The sequence below is a fragment of the Pseudorca crassidens genome, chromosome 12 (assembly GCF_039906515.1).
Source record: "Pseudorca crassidens isolate mPseCra1 chromosome 12, mPseCra1.hap1, whole genome shotgun sequence".
Lineage (NCBI taxonomy): Eukaryota > Metazoa > Chordata > Mammalia > Artiodactyla > Delphinidae > Pseudorca > Pseudorca crassidens.
In genome coordinates, this window is record NC_090307.1 from 83121204 (window position 1) to 83131668 (window position 10465).

Here is a 10465-nt window from a genome sequence, read left to right on the forward strand (position 1 = left end):
TGCCACCTTTTAGATGTGGGGCAAGGCACTCCACCTCTCTGAACCTCAGTTTCCCCATCTGTACAATGGGGACCTCTTGGTGTTGTGAGAATTAAATGAGATAGTGCATGCAAAGAGCCTGACATCACTAAGCACTCCATAAATGTAGACTGCTATTAGCAGTGTTGATGTTTGGGAAAAATAAGTGATGCTTAGAGGGGTGGGCAAAAGATGAGCCTCAGAAGCCCAATATAATAGCTATATAATTATAATTAATTATAACTTAATCCCTGTGTGCCAGGCACTGTTGTAGGGACTAAGAATTAACTCATTTAACATCATAACAACTCCATGAAGTAGGCATTATTATTATTCCCATTTTACAGGTGAGGACACTGAGGCACAGAGATGATGTAACTTGCCTAGGGTCACAGAGTCAGTGAGTGGATTAAAATCCAGGCAGACTCCCCTGGATTTCTCATATTCCCTACTCCTGCTGAGCTGTCCTATCACCTCTGACCTCCCAGCCTCTCTTAAGCCTGGAAACTTCTCTACAAGATGAAGTCTGGCCTTAGAGGGACTAAGAGAGAGTCACTGACAGTCCCATTCTTCCTCCCAATCCCCAGGGAGGCAAATGGCCACAAATGCATTATGTATATTCTGGAGGGCTACGGGATTAAGATAATCTCAGGGAGGCCATAAACACGACGGAAATAAAGCTAACTAAACAGCATCTGTTAATCATGGGATCCTGTGTCAGGAACCTTGCATCTGCGGTAGGTTGCTAAGTGGCAATGAAGGTGGACGGAAGCTGGCTGGCAAGGCCTTGCCCCACTGCTGAAGCATCACTGCAGAGTGGAGGGACAGATGGTGGCCCAGACAAGAGACAAATGTAAAAGAGATTAGGTACAGGAAATTGTGCGCTCCACATTTTATTTAAAAGTCAGTCACCAGGAAATGGCTGCCTGATGATGCCAGCAGTAGCAGAGTTATGTTTTGATGTGACATGGTGTTGGCAGGAACCAGGACTTGGGGGTTCAAGAGCCATTGGGCTTGAATCCTGAATCTGTGGCTGTCTGGCTGTGTGGCTCAAATCCAGGTGCTTAACCTCTCTGGATATTAGCATCCTCCTCTAGAAAATAGGAGGGATAATACCTACCTATTGTTGATGGTGTCACTGACCCCAATTCTTCACCTTTCCCTCTATTCATACACAGTGCCATGTGGCTTAGCAGTGTCCATCCCACTGTGAGTGGGGCATATGTCCCTGCCACTGGAGCTTGGGTTTGGCCACGTGACTTGCTTTGGCCAAAAGAATGAGCTGGAAGTGTTGGCGTGCCAGTTCTGAGACCACATCTCAAGATATACATCCCTTGCACTGTTGCCTTTGCCAGGAAAGGAACATGCCCGGCCCACTCACTGGTCCCAGGAGGAGGATGCAAGACTCAAGGGTAGGGAGGAGGCTGGCTTCCTGGATCACACGTGGAGGACAGCCTCGACCATCCAGGAACACCTGCCAAGGATTGTCCCATAGCTATGAAACACATGGCTCTCATGCTGAGCCACTGTGCACCGGGGCCTATTTGTTGCTGCAGCAAGTGCATCCAGTGCTACCTCCCCAGCAGGCTGGACCCTGCACCCCTTCCTGAGCCAGTGCTTGGTTTCACCAACCTGGATTTTCCCCCACAGTCTCCCAGCCTGGATGCCTTGGGGCTTTGTGCTCTCAGCCTGCTGTGACCTCCTGACCTAAGACTATGAGCTCCCTGGAATCAGACCTTGGTTCCCACTGAGTCCCTGCTTAGAGCATCCAACTGCCCTGACAGGACCCACCTTAGCCCACAGGTGAGGTTCCATGGTGCTCTCGCCAGCCTTCCTAGTGGCCTTCACCACTGGTTCTGGGTGCTGGGGTGCCAGCAGGTCTTGCACCCCAGTCAGCTTGAGTCATGATGCCATGTGGCCTTAGGCAAGTCACCTAGCACCTTGGAGGCCTTGTTTTTCACACCTGTAAAGGGGAGTGCTGCTCCCTGCTCAATTCAAGAGTGGAGGCATGAAGGTCCAAATGGTGACAATTACGAGACCTGCAGAAATATGAGCTGTCCTAAGGTTCATCATTCAATGCTGACTCCTAAGGGGCATCACTGAGAGAAACAGAGAAGAGTCCCACTTCCTTTGCCTCAGCCCCGCCCCCACCCCTCACCCTGTTTCTCTTCTTTGTTAGAGTCTTGAACGTCAACTTGTTTGGCAAGTTGGTGCTTCAAAAATTAAAAAATAAAAAATAAAATATCCCAAGAGTGGCCCTGCCTAAAGAGATCCCTTTCTAAAACTCCATGTGACAGCCCCAGACAGGCATTTCACAGAAGAGGACACTCGAATGGCTAACAAATACCTGAAAAGCTGCTCAGCCTCCCTAGTAACTAGCAAAATTCAAATTAAACCCCAAATGGGGTACCATTTCACACTCATCAGATTGGCTAAAATGTCAAAGCCTGATAATACTAAGTGTTGACGAGAATGTGGAACAAATGGATCTCTCATGCACTGCTGGTGGGGATGTAATTGGTACAAGCACCTTAGAAAACAATCTGGCAAAGTCTAGTTAAGTAGAAGATACACAGGCCGCATGCCCCAGCAATCTACTCCTAGGGATATATTCACCAGGAACTCCTGTCCAAAGGCATTGGGCAGGATATAAATGATCTGCATCTTTATAAATGATTGTTCATAATGATAAAAAAAATAGGCAAGAAGTAAAAACCCAAATGCCCATCAACAGTAGACTGGATAAATAAATTGTAGTGGATTCACACAATGGAACTCTGTAAATGGGGGAAATAAATGATTCAGAACCACACTATTCAACATGGAGGATTCTCACAAACAGTAATGCTGAGTAAAGAAAGCAAGTTCCCAAAGAACACAAACAGTATGATACTATTTATGTGAATTTTAAGGGCAGGTAACACTATTCTACATTAATATGTTTCAATAAAGTGTAAACTCCCTGGGATGATCAACACCAAGTTCAAGATACAGAGTACCTTTAAGGGGGGAGAGGGAAGGACTGAGATTGGAGAGGGGGAGGTAGGGGCTTTAGCTGGTAATCTTTTCTTTTTTAAAACCAGGTGGTAGGTATACAGATGCTCTAATATTATTTCTCATATCTGAAATAGATCAAAATGAATTTTAAAACACTGAGTGGAACAGAAGGTTGTTTGCTTTCATGAAAAAAGCAAGGGCTAAATTTGCTGTGTGACACCCAGCATGTGGCCCTGGGAATGCTTCGTTTTCCTGAATCTCCTTTCCTTGCAGGGCCACCAATAGGGTCTGAAATCGTAGCAAATGGACCTGGTGCAGTGTGGGCATGCAATGATTGTTGAAGATGACTACTGATCATTTGGGTAAGTTCCAATCTCCATATGTCAGGTTTGGCTTTTTCTTGAAGACAAATTTTATTTGGGAAGAGCATATGTCAGGTTTCTTAAAGCAAGGTGCCCCGTGAGGTGCCCCAAAATATGAGTGTTGAGGGCAAGGGAGAAGCAGCTACTCTCCTGGTGATTGCTCGTCTTTGTAGTCAACATACATGCATATGGTGGTATCTGTGCTGAAAAGAGGTGCAGTCCCTGCCCACCAGCACACCCTAGACAAAGGCCCTGTGAATACAAGGAATGGGCTCTGAATGCAGGAACCCTTGGCTGGGATACCCATGGCCTAGACACACCATGAACTGCTCCACCTCTGGGGTCTTGCAGCGGTGTAAGGAAATGGGGTTCAGATTCCCCTCTGTTCTCAACACCCACAGACCCTTCTTCTTCCTTTGTCCCACTGCCCAAGAACATCTCTTCCTACTCCAAGGTGGGGTGGTATGGAGGGAAAGGAAACCCACTTTCCCCCTTTCATCCAAGACATTTTGTCTTTTCCTCCACCCAGATATCTCACGCTTGATCTCCTCTACAATCTCCCCTTCTCCCTTCTTCTTCCACAAGGGACTGGGACGGTCAAATCCACCAAAAACTAGTTCTATTTTTCCATGACGAGCAGAAAGGGCTTGACTATTAAACCCTACTAGTGTAGCAAAGAATTAAAGGAACATAAGACAGTTACATGTACTTATCAACATGGTTTAAACATGCATATCCTTCCACACAAGTTCTTTCCTTTCCTACTGTATCATTCAGGTATCTGCCACAGAAACAGAACCAAGAGATGTACACTAAGAGATTTATTGCAAGGAATTGGTCTTTGTAATTGTGGGGCTGACTAGCCAAGTCTGATATCTGTAGGGCAGGCCATCAGGAAGGGCAGGCCAGGACTCTAGGGTAAAGCTGCTCTGTACAGGAGGAATTTCCGGGTCTTCAAGGAAGTCTCAGCTCTGCTCTTAAGGCCTTTCAAACTGACTGAATCAGGCCCACAAAGATTACATAGAATAGTCTCTCTGACTTAAAGTCAACCGATTATAGACTTCAATCACATCAACAAAATATCTTCACAGCATCACCCAGATTAGTGTCTGAATAATTGTGCACTACCATCTAGCCAAGCAGACACATCAAACTGACCATCACACACTTCCTTTGTAAATCCTTGTGGCGTCCTCAAGTTTGGTGCTTGTTGACCAGACCATATTGTCACTGTGAACCAGTCACGGCTATTTCAGTTGGATGAACTTAAGCAAAAGAATGAATTTGTTGGCTCCCATATCTCAAAAGGTCAGGAGTTGGGGCTTCCCTGGTGGCGCAGTGGTTGAGAGTCTGCCTGCTAATGCAGGGGACACAGGTTCGAGCCCTGGTCTGGGAAGATCCCACATGCCGTGGAGCAACTAGGCCCGTGAGCCACAACTACTGAGCCTGCGTGTCTGGAGCCTGTACTCTGCAACAAGAGAGGCCGCGATAGTGAGAGGCCCACGCACCGCGATGAAGAGTGGCCCCTGCTTGCCACAACTAGAGAAAGCCCTCGCACAGAAACTAAGATCCAACACAGCAAAATTAATTAATTAATTAATTAATAAACTCCTACCCCCAACATCTTCTAAAAAAAAAAAAAAGGTCAAGAGTTTGGCTGGATACACCCCAGGCTAGGCCCTCAGCACAGCCTAGACTTTCTTTTGCTGCTTTCCATCTGCTTCTGTCTAGATGTCAGCTTGATTTTGCTCCTTTTACTCTGTCCACAAGTCTAAAACCATGGCCCTAGTAGCTCTGGAAGCATATCCTTATGGGGTCAAGGCCAAAGATGAAAGGCAAGAGGCTGATTCGCCAAGCCTGGGTCACAGAGGGTGAGGTCTGTTATTCATGGGCATCAGGCAGATAGCAAATGCAAGGACACCATGGGGAGGTTGTGAGCTGGGCAGCTGCCCAGCTGTGCACAACTCTGTACTTCCCAAAGTGTGATCTATGAGCTTCCAGATGTTTCTAGAGCATACACGGAACATTCTACAACTTCGAATCCCATGGGGAGGAAGCCCACCCTCTTTTAACTGTCCCTCAATCTTTCTGATTGCTCCAAAAAACAAGCTCCACTTAGTCGCTATCATGTCTATAATGCTTCTGTCCCTGGAAAAATCTCAGCTCTCAGGCTCAGATCCTCTGGCAGGCAAGAATTTAATTCATTACTTTACTCTAAATGTATTTATTTATATGTAGCTATTTTCTGTTTATGGCAAAAGATGCCAGTTTTCCATTTAGAGCAGTGATAGAAAGTTTCCTTTTACAAAAACATTTATTTAAGTAAAAAGTGAGCCAGCCCAGAGAAGAATATTAAGTAAATAATAATATATGGTACATGGATACAGAAAAAATTGTGTCTGTGCATGGGAAGGAACAAAGGGTTGTGTTGTGTGATGGCCTTGGCTTTGACATTAGACATCCTGAATTTAAATCCAGGCCACACTCACTATGTAAATTTGGGCAAGCTACTGAAACTGAGTTTCATTTTCCTCATCTATAAAATGGAGATGGTAATAATAATCAACAAACTGCATAACCTACTTTATCCAAATTCCTTGGGACCAGATGTATTTGGGAATTCAAAATCTCTCAGATGTTTAGACTACCACATACCTTATATTACATGCAGAGCCTGGGCAGCACCGTGTGGCCCAGCACGCTAATACTTCTACAGAAAATATATGACTGTTCACATCAAGTGTTGGGTTTTGGGGTTTTTTTTTTAAGTCTATACATTGCACCAGTCCTGGGCAGATTTTGCAGCCAAATGAGTTTGCTACAAACTTGAAAATAAAAACTTTCACATTCCAGAGGTTTTGGAACAAGATTAATGAGACTTAAAGCACCTTAGTCAAGCCCATGTAGCGCTGTGGCAAAGCAGGGAACCACCAGGGCAGGGGCGGGAGGGTTTAGAGAGAACAAGAGTGAAATGTGCACCAATCCCAAGAGAGATTATAAAGAGGAGATTATAAGAGCTCCTGAAGATTTCTCAGAAATCTCCCCCATGACCTGCCCCTTCCCTTCCTCCTCCTCCCTCTTCTTCATATTCTTCTCGGTGCTCCTCCTCCCATTGCCCTTGCTGGTGATTAGCCTAGGAGTGGGCATGTGGCTAAGTTCTAGCCAATGAGATGTGAGGCGAGATCTGCTTAAGTGCTTCTGTAGATATCTCTGAGCCTAGATGTGATAGCTGGTGCAGTGGCAGCCATTTTAGGGTCATGATGGGAAGCAGGCTGCAGGTAAAGGCCACACAAAGAATGGCAGGGTAGAGAAGTGATGTCACATAGCCACTGATCACACCAAACTTGGACTTGCCTACCTCTGCACTTCCTGTATAAGATAAAGAAAACCTATTATAATTTTAGCCACTTTAATTTGGAATTATCTGATATGTATAGCAGAAGGGTATTAGTTTGGATATTAAAGGAAAGTATAAATCTGGAAGGTGAGAAAACGTGGGGAGTCTCAAGTTATAAGATGGCATATATGCAAGGCTGGATTTTAAAGACTTTAATATTGGATAGATGACACTATGGGCAGGCAGGAGGGGGAAGTGAGAGAGCTAGTGTGAGCTCGACTATGAGGATGGTTTCATGAAAGAGTTCGGGAAACTTCCTAAACTTCACTAAAAACTTCTTGATTCCATTTCTGTGTTCTCAGAGGAGGGCAAACAATTAAGATCAAGCCCAAGGGCCCTTAAATTCCTTCCCAGGATCATAGATGTTTCCTCTACCAGAAAAGAAATCTAGGCTGAGCGGTTGGGAAGATTCTGGGTAGACGCAAAGCCTTAGCAGTGTTCTGGGCTTGTCTGGCCTTCAACGTGTGATTTTGAGAGTTGGAAGCGAGAAGATTATAACTCAGAATGGCACGCGGGTGTGAAGCTGGCTGCCTTGCCAGCTATTTGCCTGTATTTAAAACACATATGGGTGATATTTTTAAATATCTTTGCTGTGTGATTGAAAAACATTGCAGTTGCTACTTCGTGGACGTGGGTTTTTATGCAAACCCAGGGATGGAATGATGAGTGTATGTTGTACCTACGTGGGCTTTGCTGGAGAGAAGTAAGGACAGAATGGCACAGCCTGCCTAAGTGTCGGGCAGAGAATTGGGGCTGGGCCATTCAACATTTAACTTGGGTGTGGGCGCTGCTGGCAAGCTCCTCCGTTTTCTTTGAATCCATCCCTCCCAACTCTCCCTCCAAAGGGTTGGGGTGGGGTTACTCCCCCAGCTCTGGGAGTGGGCATGTGACCCAGACTGGCCAATTAGATCACTCTAACCCCTTGGCCCCAGTGATTGGTTCAAGGGCAAGCTCCTGTCCTAAAAGCAAGCCAGTGAGACTCAACTGTGAGCTTTTCGGGAACTATCGGGAAAGAATCACTTCCCTCCTGCTCATGTTGCTGAGCTGAGAGGAGGTGCACCTGGAATTGCCCAAGGCCGTCTCTGTACCACCTGGGGAGAGCCTGATGGAAGTAAAGCCAAGATGGGTGAAAAGAGAGCCTGGAGATGAACAGAAACCAGGATCCAGTCATGCCTGAAATCTATCCCCAGACTCTTTTTTTTTCACTTTAAAAACAATTGTGGTAAAATATATTTAACCTAAAATGTCATTTCAGCCATTTCTAAATGTACAATTCAGTGGCATTAATTACAGTCACAATGTTGTGCAACCATCATCACCATCTTTTTCCAAAATTTTCATCACCCCAAACAGAAACTCTGTACCCATTACGCGGTTAACTCTGCATCCTATTACGAATCCTAATTTAAATATATATATATATTTATTTATATAATATACATACAGTAAAATTCACCCTTTTTTCTGTGTGTTTCTGTGAGTTCTGACAAACACAGTTATTTAAACAGCACCACAATCAAGATCCAGACCAGTTCTATCCCCAGCCCCAAATCCCTCATTCTCCTTCATAATATGCTCCCTCACTCCGCCCCCAACTCCACGCACAGCAACCAATGATCTGTTTTCTGTCTGTAAAGTTCTGTCCTTTCCAGAATGTCATATAAATGAAATCACACAGTATGTGGCCTTTTGAGTCTGCCTTTTCTCACCTAGCATAATGCATTTGAGATTCACCTGTGTTGTTAGTCTATCAGTGATTTGTTCCTTTTTATTGCTGAGGAATAAATACATTGTACAAATGTACCTCAGTTTATCCATTCACCAGTTGAGGGACATTTATCCACCCCTGTACTCTGAATTTACTTGAGTCTGTAAATTCCTTTTTCTTTTCTTAGGCTGTTCGAGTTAAATCTCGATCACCTGCAACCAAAATAATCTTGACAATATATCAGAGAAAGCCACTTCCTCTCTCTGAAATTATTTCTTTCATCTATAAAATGAGTGGATTACTCAAGTGCTTTTGAGAGTAACAGAAATCTTGACTCAAAATTGTTTGAAAGAAATAGATAATTATTATCTCACATACCGGGGAGTCCTGAGGTGGAGCAGATCTCAAAACGGGTAATTCTGGTAATTTGCGGTTCAAGTCCGGATGCAGGCATTTTCCAATCCTCTGCTCTGCAGTCCTCGAGGCTTTCTCCTCAGGGCAAAGCAAGATGGCGCCAGAGATTCCACAGGACGAAGTTCACAGGAAGTTCTCTCAGAGGTCTCGGGAGACTTCCCCCAGAAGCCCCGCCCAGCGGATTTCTCCTCACATCCCACTGGCCAGAATTGAGTCACATGCTCATTCTTGAATCAGCTGAGAAGGGGGAGGGCTTACCCTGACTGGGGAGTGGGCTCAGCTTTCCCAGAAACAAGTGGCTTCGTGGGGAGGGGGCTGGGGAACCTGAACAAAACGGGAGAAGGAAGGTGGAAAAGGATGCTGGAACAGCAGCCGACAGTGTCTACCACAGAATATAACGATAGCTGCCAGCTACCTCACAAGGATGCTGTGAGGATCAAAAGAGGTATCCGTTCTTGGTTAATCTTCTGTGAAAATTGAGACAAGTTGTAATTCTCTTCAACTTTGCAAGAGAGTGTGATGCATATCTTCCCAAACCCAAGAGAATCAGATGACATCAGCACAGGTTGCAAACATTGAGATAGTTCCAGCTAATGCATTTGAATTAGTCACATGCTTCTGGTTGCAAGGGAGGGAAACATCTCTCAAATTGGCTTAAGCCAAAAATAATTTATTAGCTTATTTAACTGGAAAGTTTAATGGTGTGATGGGCTTCGAATTCAGCTGGATCAAGAGCCTCTGAGGTTGAATTTTAGACATTATCATTTTCCTTTTCTGGACTCTGATTTCTTCTGTTGCCTTCAATTTCAGACAGGCTTCTCCCCAGGGTGGCCAAGATGGCTTCTAGCAGCCCAGGTGTCTGTCCTCGCAGTTTAACATCCCCAGGGAAAAGAGAGAGCCTCTTTCCAAAGGTTCCACCAGAAATCCTGGGGAAAACTCTCACTGGTCCAGATCAGATCTGGACCCCTGAGCCAATCACCCTGACTCTGTTAGACCAGGCCCAGATTGCATGCCCAGTTCTACAGCTGGGGCAGGGTAGTGATGATGGGGTAAAGCCACAAGCCATAAGCTGGCCAAAGGAAAACCAAGATGCTGCTGTAATAAGAAAGGGAAATGGTATGCAGGCAAATACAGCATTGTTTCCTACTGATAGAGAAACCTACACCCAGAGAGGGTAAGACACTTGCCCAAGGTGTCACAGCAGTGGATCCAAGCCATGAACTCTAGCTCCTGAACACTTAGCCATTACACCAACCACCAGTGAGAGCCAAGAAGGTGGGTAAGCCTGTGGTTCCTATAATGCTCACTCTTTCATTCCTTGTCCTCTTTATCCAAGGATTCTTGTGCACTTTTCTCACCTTGAGGTTTTGTCTACCTTGCAGTTGAAACACAAAATCTTGGAGGAGTGCTATGGACTGAATTGTGCCCTTCCCCACCCCCCAATTCATATGTTGAAGCCCTAATTCCTAAGGTAATGGTATTTGGAATGGTGCCTTTGGGAGGTAACTAGGTTTAGACAAGGTCATGAGGGTGGGGCCCCCATGATGGTATTAATGCCTTTATAAGAAG